The sequence below is a fragment of the Desmodus rotundus genome, chromosome 12, assembly GCF_022682495.2.
Source record: "Desmodus rotundus isolate HL8 chromosome 12, HLdesRot8A.1, whole genome shotgun sequence".
Classification (NCBI taxonomy): domain Eukaryota; kingdom Metazoa; phylum Chordata; class Mammalia; order Chiroptera; family Phyllostomidae; genus Desmodus; species Desmodus rotundus.
Genome location: NC_071398.1, coordinates 101,832,451 through 101,843,813, shown reverse-complemented (window position 1 = coordinate 101,843,813; position 11,363 = coordinate 101,832,451). Strand labels below are relative to the sequence as shown.

The 11,363-nt window shown below is 42.5% G+C and overlaps 1 pseudogene; it reads right to left on the bottom strand.

The window, feature by feature from the left end:
- Window positions 1-2,382: 2,382 nt before the first annotated feature.
- Window positions 2,383-2,450, bottom strand: LOC128779806 (U4 spliceosomal RNA; annotated as a pseudogene).
- Window positions 2,451-11,363: the final 8,913 nt, after the last annotated feature.

The following is an 11,363-nucleotide window of genomic DNA, read 5'->3' as shown; positions in this document are numbered from 1 at the left end:
ATGAGAAACACCATGAGCAGCAAATTGGATACAACATTCACAGATAACCGACTATACACAGCTTTTCCTGCTGGCCGGCCCTGAGGTGTTATTCCCAAAATGACCACGAGATGGAAGCAGAGATGCATGCTTACAACGTTTTTTACATTGACCATATTGTAATAAAGTTTTTAAAAAATTTCCAAGCATTGAAATTACATGAAGTTTCTTGCTCTCACTGTAGATAATTTAGAAGTCAGTTGTAAATGTCACCAGAAAATTCTTACAATTACAAGATATGAAATACACTTCTAAATATCCCTCAAAATGAATCACAATTGAAGTTAAAAAATCATTCCAACTGAGTATTTAAAATAATGCATTAAAAAATGTATGTGAAAACACAGTAACAAATCTGCACATTAGTGGGAAACAGTTGCAAATTCACATGTTCTGTATCCATATTACAAACCCAGAAAAATAAATTAAATCCACAGAAAGTAGAAGAATGGAAATAGGCAAGGAGAGATGTCTGGAAGGGTATATAGTTAAAACAATAGCAGTTGTTACCTGTTTGGGTAGTATTTTGAATTAATTTTTATTTTTCTCTATAATTTAAGTAAGCTGCCACAAAAAAAGGCAGTCTCAGTTTGGGTAAAGAGAGAGAGAGAGAGAGAGAGAGAGAGAGAGAGAGAGAGAGGGAGAGAGGGAGAGAGAAGGTAAAAGAGGAAAACTTGGCATAATTTAAGAATAAAAATAACCTACACAGCTCTGGTGACAACACCAGAGGCCTTTTCTCTGCTCACCCAGCCCGATCTCCTCACTAGGAGGGACCCTTTTTCCAATGTGCGTTTCTTTGTTTGCAAGTGCAGCCGAGCAGAGAGTAAATGACAGGACCAGACCAGAAAGAGCAGAGAAACGCTGAGCAGCACAGGGTGAGGGGGAACTTGCCCCGGGGCTGCCTCACTTCAGGGCCCCCTCACAACCATGATGCTTTCACAACTAAGCAGCACCACCACTGGGCTGACCCACAGAGGTGCTGCCTCATGATTCACCTGGAACAATACCGAGCTTCCTAACAGCCTTGCTGCACTCACAACCATTACTTTCAAAACGGAGCTATTTGTACTACATGACGTTTCCTTCTTCCCCACACCCCAACTCCGGAACTCCTGCTGGCATTGAATTGGAGCCAATGACCATCACTTCGCAGATGCCAGACGCCACAGACAGACTCAGGACAGAACACAGGCCCTTGGGTCCAAACCTGGACCCCGGAGCAGACCCAGAACCAAAAGCTGAACCCCACACCCCGGCCCCAATCCCAAAACCGTCCCTACAACCCAGGTCAGATCATGGACCCTGAATGCCAGACACTCAACACCAGAGACTGACAGGGAACCCTGGACACCAGGTTCCATACATCAGACCCTAGAGCCAGAGCTGCACCAACATCAACAACAAACACCAACTCAGGACATGAAGCCACACCATAAGAGACTCCAGATCCCAGACACACAGATTCAGCCTCAGGCCACAGACCCAGGAAACAGAACCCAGATCTGTAACCAGGACCCCACAGCCACACTCCAGGATTACATCTGGACAATGAAGCCCAGTTGCCACATGCAGGAGCAGAACCGAGTCCTCACAATGTAAACAGAGCCAGAAGCCCATAAAAAACATTCCTGAATCTCTAACTCCAAGCAGCTGGCCTCAGAAACAGGTTTTCATGCCAATGTAAGTATACAAGAGAAGAAAATAACTCCCAGCACTACTAAATTATACCAAGCCCTGCAGAAATAGACCAAAAAGGCTGACAGAGCAAAAAATAATAATAATGCTTACTTTCGCCAGGAGATGTCCATGATCTCTCAGAGACTACACTTTCCAGAAGTTACTGTCCCAGCCATGAATGTCACATGGCTGGATAACCAAACCTGTGGGGATTAAAAAATTATTTTTTATCATACCTTCTACATTCTCACAGCTAAGATGACAATCAAATCAAATTAATCTGATTAATGGGAGGTATTCAATGTCTAATACATGGACAAGGGGAATTCACATTCAAATGAATACCAAATAAATTGAGGTGATATTGGGTATATAGGGTATTTTGGAATATGGAAGAACAGAGTCTTAGATTTCAATGGTGAAATGGGGGACATGCAGCTAATTTAGGAAAAAAGCCAGCATACCTGGCAGGTTGATTTCTGTTCGGCAACTCCCAAAACTTTAAGACACGAGGAGACGGTAAGAGGGTCAACAAGCTCTTGCTAGGAGTGTCACTGTCTGAAGCTGAGGTGATGGTGCTGAAGCTCTCTTCCTAAACCAAACTGTGGCAACTAAACCTCTTAGGAAGAAATGAGATGACAATCCTAAGTAATTTCTCAGTCTTCCCTTTCTTTCAGCAATAATCACGCCTCAGATAAACCTCATTGGCTACGATACTGCCACTGCGCAAAGCTCAGCCTTCCCTTCCTTAACAGGCAGTTTAAAATCAACGTGCCAAGTGCAAAATGTTAGCCCTCTTCATTGTCACCTTTGAAACTTCAAATACAAGTTGTATATCCACAAGCTACATTAGAACATTGTTCCATATTTCACTGATATAACCATTCTGTTCTGAGAATAAGTTACTTTACTTAAATTGTTACATCTTCCTTAAGTAAATGGTGACGTACATGTACTCCCCAAATTCACCTCATATTAAACACCTGACTGCTTGCTTACCTGGTGGGGAAACAACCTTTCCTGTGACCTCAACTATCTTTGGGCTGGTCTAATAATCCAACAGGTATGACACAGGTTAGCAAATGAAAATGGCCAAATGTAAGATATGCATAGGCAGGAGAACCTCACTCACAGGAGAGAGTCAGAAACCCCACACACAGAAGAGCATAAATGAGAGAGCGATGATGTGAGGTGCCGTGGTTATTTTCTATGATAAAAATATCTCCTTACATATGTGGGAAAATATTTGTGATATAATACAAGGTGCTGGAACCACTGAACGGGAAAATTATTGGGCCCCCTACATGACATCCTCCACCAAGATCAATTCTTTAATTGATTTTACCATCCACTCATAACTAACATAAAACAGAGCTATCTGAAACATACCAAGAGATCTAAAGTGAAAGAATGGGGAAAATATAGTACACGAACATTAACCAAATCAAAATGATATCACATATAGTAGACTTGGAGGCAAAAAAAAACCCAAAACCCCACTACATATAAAAAGGAGTACTTCATATCAGTAAGTTCAATTTATCAGTTACTTTCAAATTTTTATTCACTTAATAACATAAATTCAAAATTATATAGAACAGAGCTACAAAGAAAAATAGACTAATAATCATTATAGGAGATTTACCAAAACTCTCTCTGTTTCAGAACCAATGAAGCCCACAAAAATATAGTAAAAAATATTTTTAAAAAAACATGAGAAGCAAATAGCATTCAATGTGCGCAAGTACTTCACTACACCCCAAAACTGCAGATTACAGATGCTTTCCAAGTACCATGGAGACGTTTATAAAAACTGACCATATTGTAATATAAAGTAAGTTCCAACAAATTTTAAAGGACTGAAATGTGTTTATGTGTGTGTGTGTATATATATATATACACACACACACATATTTCTTGCTCTCACTGCCATTAATCAAGAAATCAGTAACGAGATAACTAGAAAGTACTTACATTCACAAATTACGAAATACACTTCTAAATGACCACCCCAAAATAAATCACAATTGGATTTAGAAAATAATTTGCATGGAATGATAGTAAAACCACACACCTGGGTACATCATCATTAAGTTACCCAACATTAATGATAAAGAGATAATCTTAGAAGCAGCAACTGAAAGGAGAGATTTACCTACAAACGGGTGCCCATAATGCTATCAGCTGATTTCTCAAAAGAAACCTTACAGGCAAGAAGGGGCTGGAAAGAAGTATTCAAAGTCATGACAGGCAAGGACCTCCATCCAAGATGAGTCTATCCAGCAAAGCTATCATTCAGAATGGAAGGGCAGATAAAGTGCTCCCCAGATAAGGTCGAGTTGAAGGAGTTCATCACCACCAAGCCCTTATTCTATGAAATGTTAAAAGGACTTATCTAAGAAATTGAAGAACATCCACAACTATGAACAGTGAAATGACAACAAACTCACATCAACAACTGAACCAAAAAGAAAACCAAAACTAAGCAAACAACTAGAACACGAACAGAATCAGAGAAATGAACTTCACATGGAGGGATTTCAGCAGGGAGGGGGAGGGGAAGAATAGGGGGACGAAGGTACAGAGAAGAAGCAGCATAATTAGTAGGCACAAAATAGATGGCGAGAGATGAAAAATGGTATAGGAAACAGAGAACTCAAAGAACTTATATGTACAACACATGGACATGAATTAAGGGGAGAGAGGAATGCTGGAAGTTAAGGGGTGCAGGGAGGAGGGGGGAAAAGGGGAGGGAAATTGGGAAAACTAATAGCATAATCAATAACTTTTTTTAAAAAATCAAAGTAAGTGAATACATAAATGTAAAAAACAAAATAACTCGACAAGACTGATGGCAAAGATGCTCTGTATGAAAACTTGAGAAAGAAATCTTTACCCTTGAATGCACAGGTCAGACACAGAAGCTGGAAATGCACAAGTTTTGCACCTGTGGGAGGAACCTAAAATAGTAAACCAAGTCCAGGCAAAGTAGAGGAAACGAGCCCGTAGATATGTCCTTGGGGGCACGTACACAAAATGAGAGCGCTTGTATTTTACTTTACTTTTTTTTACCTCTCGGTGGACAATTTCAAACAAATTTGACCTCCAGGTTATTTAAAGAACCTCCGATGGAAAAAGAAAATTACAAACGATTTTCAAGCACGCTTCGCACTTGTAAAAACCTGCCTCCAATACGCTACAAAGCCAGTTCCAAAAAACGTCACAGAAAATACATTTATTGCTCCCTCGGCCGATATCTGGAGACCAGTCGCAAAGTAACTACACAATCCTGACATTTAGACGTCTTCAACTGAGCTTCTAAATTACACTACTATGAAAATCAAAGGGATTTCCACTGGAATCAACCCCTTTTCCTGCGGACGTGCACTAAGGAGTCATTCCCCAAAACGGCCACGAGACAGTAGCAGAAACCAACAGATACAATGCGTATCGCACCAATGCCTTGGCTGAAAGGTTCCTTAGCTGTTTACGGTAAAATGCAATGACGGACACACTTTTCATTTTCCCCCCAAATTAGAACTGCACAACGTCATCGCCATTCCTTTCCACTGCCCTCTGCCATCTTTCAGACAACTTCCCATTCCATCGTCCCACGGCACTGTTACCTTTAGCAGCACAGCTCTTCCAGGTGCCTTCTGCAGTCTTCCACAGAACGGAAATTTCTCTCCACTGAGAAATTCGGAATACTGAACTAAATGGCCATGCAAAGGTGTAATTTCTGGTGAGTACTGCTGATGAATCACGGCTGTGCGGCCAGGCTGGAACCGTTTCTCACTGGTCACCAAACAGAAACGTGCGCTCCCACCTCATCCTGAAGCTTCCCCGTCTTCTGCTTCGACTCTGTCAACAGGAAGTGCTTGCAGTTGGTCTTGCAGTGATGGGGCAGCACCTCTTGCAAATTACCCCAAGAAGCACCTCCTACAGAACTCCCTCTGTTATCATCACATAGGCAACATCACCTGCTTTGGATGAAGACCGCCCTGTGGAGGAGTGCTCAATTTAGATACTTTGAGTATGTCACCTGTCTCCCACATGGCATAACCTGGTCTGTCCTCAGTTAAGGTCTGGACTCAATGGCCGTGAACTGCTACTGGTCTGCCATGCCCGTGGAGCACCTCTGTGCGAGAAATCTTAGGCGTGAAACTTCGCAAATCACTTCGACACATTTCATCACCTAAGGGCGCCTTCTCCATACACACTACAAATCTTTATTTTGGCATTCCAGATGTGCTTTCACCTTTCTTGAAATGACAGAGCCTCATGTGCCAAAACTGTTCCTTATGTTCAACCATCTGCAGGATGAAAATGGCCACAACATCACTCAACGGTTTTGATGAGTTTTTTATTGAAACGCATGCTGGTATGACATCTGTCATGATACACTCTAACAAAACAGTTTCCCATGAAGTTAAAGACAAGTATGCAATCCAGAGTCACATGAAGGGGCAGGACGGCAAAAGCGTGGTGGGTGGCCGTACTTACTGTTGGGCAAACCCGGTATAAAGACAGCTTCAACCAGAATTGCACCATTGAAATCAATTACAGTATGTGTTTTGCTCTCGCAGCACTAAAGCTAGAGATCACTGAAAATGGGTGACTGGAAAGTTCTCCTGCTTGGTACTTCTGAAATAGACTCCTACAGAACCTCCAAAATGAACCACCATGTGAGTTACAAAATGGTTTCAACTGAATGATGCTAAACATACTACATACTTAAACTTGAGAACAAAATCTGCACCCTTAAACACAAGTGTTAGGCACAAGACCTCAAATTGTACAAGAGTGGCACTCATTTGAGGAAGCGAAAAGACTAAATGAAGCCAAGACACACTCTAGGAAACAGGCTTCTAGACGTGTGTGGAAGGGCACGTACATAACATGATAGCGATTTGATTTGATTTAACCTCCGAGTGGAGATTTTTGAATACAGTTTATTTTCCCCTTGTTTAAAGAAGCTGCAACACACAAGACAAATTACAAAAAATTACAAACAACTTAGACCTAGTAAAAACTGGACTCCATCATGCTAAAAGCCAGTTCCAACAAATGTCACATAATACACGTTTAGTGCTCCCTTTGCCCTTAATCTAGAAACCAGTCAGAAAGTAACCTGACAATCTTTACATTTAGATGTCTTGAAATGCACTTGTAATTAACATTGCTGTCAAAAGTCATTGATATTCCACTGGAATCAACCAATTCTCTTGGGGACCTGCACTAAGGTGTCATTCCCCAAAACGGCCACGAGAGGGCAGCAGAGATGCACATTTGGACCACGAGTACTTTGATCTTTGCCGAAGGGTTCCTTTGGTTTTTACCACGAGTTGCAACGACAAGCACATTTTTCATTTTCTACCAACAACATAACTGAACAATGGTTTCACCGTTTTCTTCAACCTCCCTCTGCAATATTTCAGGCAACTTCACCATTCCGTCTTCCCCAAATATTGTTATCTGTTGGAACAGAGAACTCTTCCAGGTGCCTTCTGCAGTCTTCCAGGGAATGGAAACCTTTCTCCATTAAGAGAAATTCAGAAAGACCGAACAAAACAGCCATGCAAAGTTGCGAGGCCTGCTGAGTACTGAGGACAAGTCACGACTGGGCAGCCAGGCTGGGAACATGTTGGCCTGGTCACCAAAGGGTAACAACACTCTCACCTTATCCAGAAGCTTCCCTGTCTTCTGCTGACAAACTGCTGGCTCTCCCTGGAGTGGTGCTTCCAGTTGGTTTAATCGAGAGCCATACCTGTTGAAAATAACCCACTGGTTTTCCGCAAGCATGTTCTAATAAAGTACTCCCTCCCGAACCAACCACATACATACTACCACATTCTTTGGGCGAATATGGTCCTTTTCTTTTTTTTAAATATCCTTTTTCTTTGTTTTAAGATTGTATTTATTTGTTTTTACAGGGAGGGGTAGGGAGGGAGAGAGAAACATCAATGTGTCATGGCCTCTTGTACATCCACTACTGCGGTCCTGGCCCGAATCAAACCTGACTGGGATGTGTCCTGACTGGGAATCGAACTCTAAACCTTTGGTTTCCACACGGGCACTCAATCCACTGAGCCACACCAGCCAAGGCTGAAGATCCACTTTTGCAGGGGCTGGTGGTGGTTCCCTTCACATGCCCATGATCTCTTCCATTCCACATTATTGTAAAATATCAACAGTTCTTCCTCCTCCTCACAATTTGTCTTGGAAATGAAACATTTTCCTTGTGTTTGATTAGAGAATCTCATGTGGTAATGTGGTCAAGAAGGATTTAATCCCACCTCCACCCACCCTACTTAACTTCTGTGAAACCCAGACTTACAACAGACTAATGTAACTGTGCTGATACAAGTGATTTTCTACACATGATTCGTAAACTTTGAGTATGTCACCTGAATTCCATGTGCCATAACGTGGTCTGTCCTCAGTTCATGTATGCGCTGGATGGCTCTCCACTGCAAGTGGTCCACCTACCCATGCAGCCACTGCATCCGAGAAACCTCCAGCATCAAACTTCCCAATCCACTTCACACACGTCCCATCAGTCACAGCATCTTCTCCATAAATCTTTTCTTGCCTTACTCTCATGCATGTACCTTTCTTGACATGACCAGCCTAAGTGGCCAAAAATGGTGCTTCTGTTCACCCCTGTTCACTGTGAAAAGGGACGCACACACAATCACCACTTGTGATGAGTTTCATCACACACTGATATAATAGCTGTCACAATATAGTCTAATAAAACAGTTTTGAATGATGTCAAGAGCAAGTATGGGCGACCAGAGACAGGTGATGCGATGGGGTTGGGGGAGTGGGGTTGCAGGCTGAACTGACTTGTGGCTGAACTGACTTTTTAGCCAAACAGACTTTTGGCCAAATGGACTTTTTCACTGAGCAGACTTTTTGGCTGAAGAGACCTTTTGGCGGACCCGATTTAAGGCAAGGTTCGACCAGCATCGCACCCTCAAAATCATATACAGTACATTTTTTACTCCCACAGCATTTGTCCTAGTATACAGAGAGAATAGATGAATAGACCGTTTTGTTGTTCAGGACTTCCGAAAGAGACTCCTACAGTAGCTCCAAAATGAACCACCATTTGAATTACATGATAACCTGACCCGAATGATGCTAAAGATGATATTACCTATTCTTGAGAAAAAAATCTTCACCCTTCAACACACAGGTTAGAAGCAGAAACTGGAGCCCTGGCTGGTGTGGCTCTGTGGATTGAGCGCCAGCCTGCAAACCAAAGGGTCATTGGTTCAATTCCATGTCAGGGCACATGCCTGGGTTGAGGGCCAGGTCTCCAGCTGGGAGCTGAGACAGGCAACCACACATTGAGGGTTTCTCTCCCTCCCTTCCCCTCTCTCTAAAAATAAATAAAATCTTTTTTAAAAAAGAAAGAAACTGGAAATGTACAAGGTTTGCACATGTAGGAAGAACCGAAAATGCAAAAGGAAGTCCAGGCAAAGTTGAGAAAACAACAGTACATACACTGATAGCGCTGATATTTTACTTTGCTTTTTTTTCTGCACCTCTTGGTGCAGAATTCTGTATAAATTTTACTCCACGTTGTTTAAGGTAGCTGCAACAAAGCAAAGACAAACGAATTTCGAGCATGCCTTCAACTTGTCCAAGACTGACGCTGCTACACTACCGAGCCAGTTCTGAGAAATGTCACATAAAACGTATCAATCGCTCCCTTTGCCCTTAACCTGAAAACCAGTCACAAGGTAACTGGACACACATGCAATTTAGATGTTTTAGAATACACTTGTAAATACCACTGCCACCCAAAGTCATTGAATTTCACTGGAATCAACCAGTTTTCCTGCTGACCTGCATTGAAGTGTCATTGCACAAAATGACCACGAGGTGGCAGCAGAAACCGACAGTTGGAACAAACACTCGACTATTGGCTTCTCACAAAGTTTCCTTCCCTTTTTACCCCAAGGATGAACCTAAAATAGTAAACGCACTCTAAGCAAAGTTGAGTTTAAACAAGCCCGTAAACATGTCTAGAGGGGCATATGCATAAAATGAAAGTTCTTGTAATTTACTTTTTTTTTTACATATTGGTAGAGAACTTTTACTAAGTTTTACCTCCTCGTTGTTTAAGGATTCTGCATAACACAATGCACATTACAAGTGATTTTCAAGCATACCTGGAACTTGTGGAAACCCGACTGTATCATGCTACACAGCCAGATCCAAGAAATGTCACATAAAATATGCTTATTGCGCTCTTGGCCATTAACCTGCAACCAGTGACAAGGTAAATGGACAGCCCTGACATTTAGACATTTTCAAATTCACTTCTAAATACCACTGCCATCAAAACTAATTGATCTTCCACGGAGTCAACCACTTTTCCTGCTGACCTGTACTGAGGTGTCATTCCTTAAAAAAGCCACGAGATGGCAGCGAAGACCAACATTTGGAACACACTGCACTGGCTTCACCAAAAATTTTGTTCACTTCTCACCATCAGATGCCATGACAGAGACAATTTTCATTTTCCCCTAAACAACGGGACTGAACAACAACCGGACAACATTGTCACCATTTTGTTCCACTGCCCTCTGCCACCTTTCATGCAATTTCACTGTTCCATCATCCCACAACATTGTTCTCTTTCAGACCAGGGAACTCTTCCAGGGAGGGAAAATTCCTCTCCAATAAGAGAAATTCACAAAGACCAAACTAAAGGGTCATGCAAAGCCACAAGCTCTGGTGAGGACTGCGGATGAATCGTGACTGCCCAGCCAGGCTGGAACAGTTTTCCCCTGGTCACCAAAGAGAAGCAGGTGCGCTCCTGCCTTATCCTGAAGCTCCCCTGTCTTTCCTGACAAATTCTGGACATTTTCCCTCGGGTGGCTTTCACTTGGTCTAACGGAGATCAGTCATTGTCAGGAGAAGCCCTCTGGGTTTCCGCAAGGAGCACCCACTGCAGGACATCACCTCCTTCGGATGAAGACCACCCTTTGGAGGGGCTGCTGGTGGTTCCTGGGCTTCCCTCAATATCTCCTGTTCCACATTATTCTCAAATATCAACAGTTCATCCCCTCACACTTTGTCTTGGAAATGGAATGTTTTCCTTCCACTTCCGTAGAGAACTGCATGAGGAAATTCAGTCAAGATGGGACCCCCACCACCCCGCTTGACTTCTGTGGAACCCAAATGTCAAAGATATTAACATAACGAAGCTGCTGCAAATGCTTTTTGACATTTGGTTTGGATACTTTAAGTATATTGCCTGTCTCCCACGTTCCATGATGGGGTCCGTCTTCTGTTAACGTCTGCCCTGGATGGCTCTCCACTGCACCTGGTCTGCCTACCTGTGGGGCAACTGCGCATGAGAAATCTCCTGCATGAATCTTTGCAACCCACTTCTCACACGTTCCATCAGACTCAGCGTCTTCTCTGTACACCAAGAATCTTTTCTTGCCTTACACTTGCGCTTGTACCTTTCTGGAAATGACACAGACTGAGGGGCCAAAAATGTTAGATTCATGTGTCTTCAGTGAGAAGAGGGCCACACATACATTCAACAGTTGTCATGAGGTTTGTCATCCCACAGGGATAGGACAGCTGTCACAATATTGTCTAAAAAAGTTTCAAATGACATT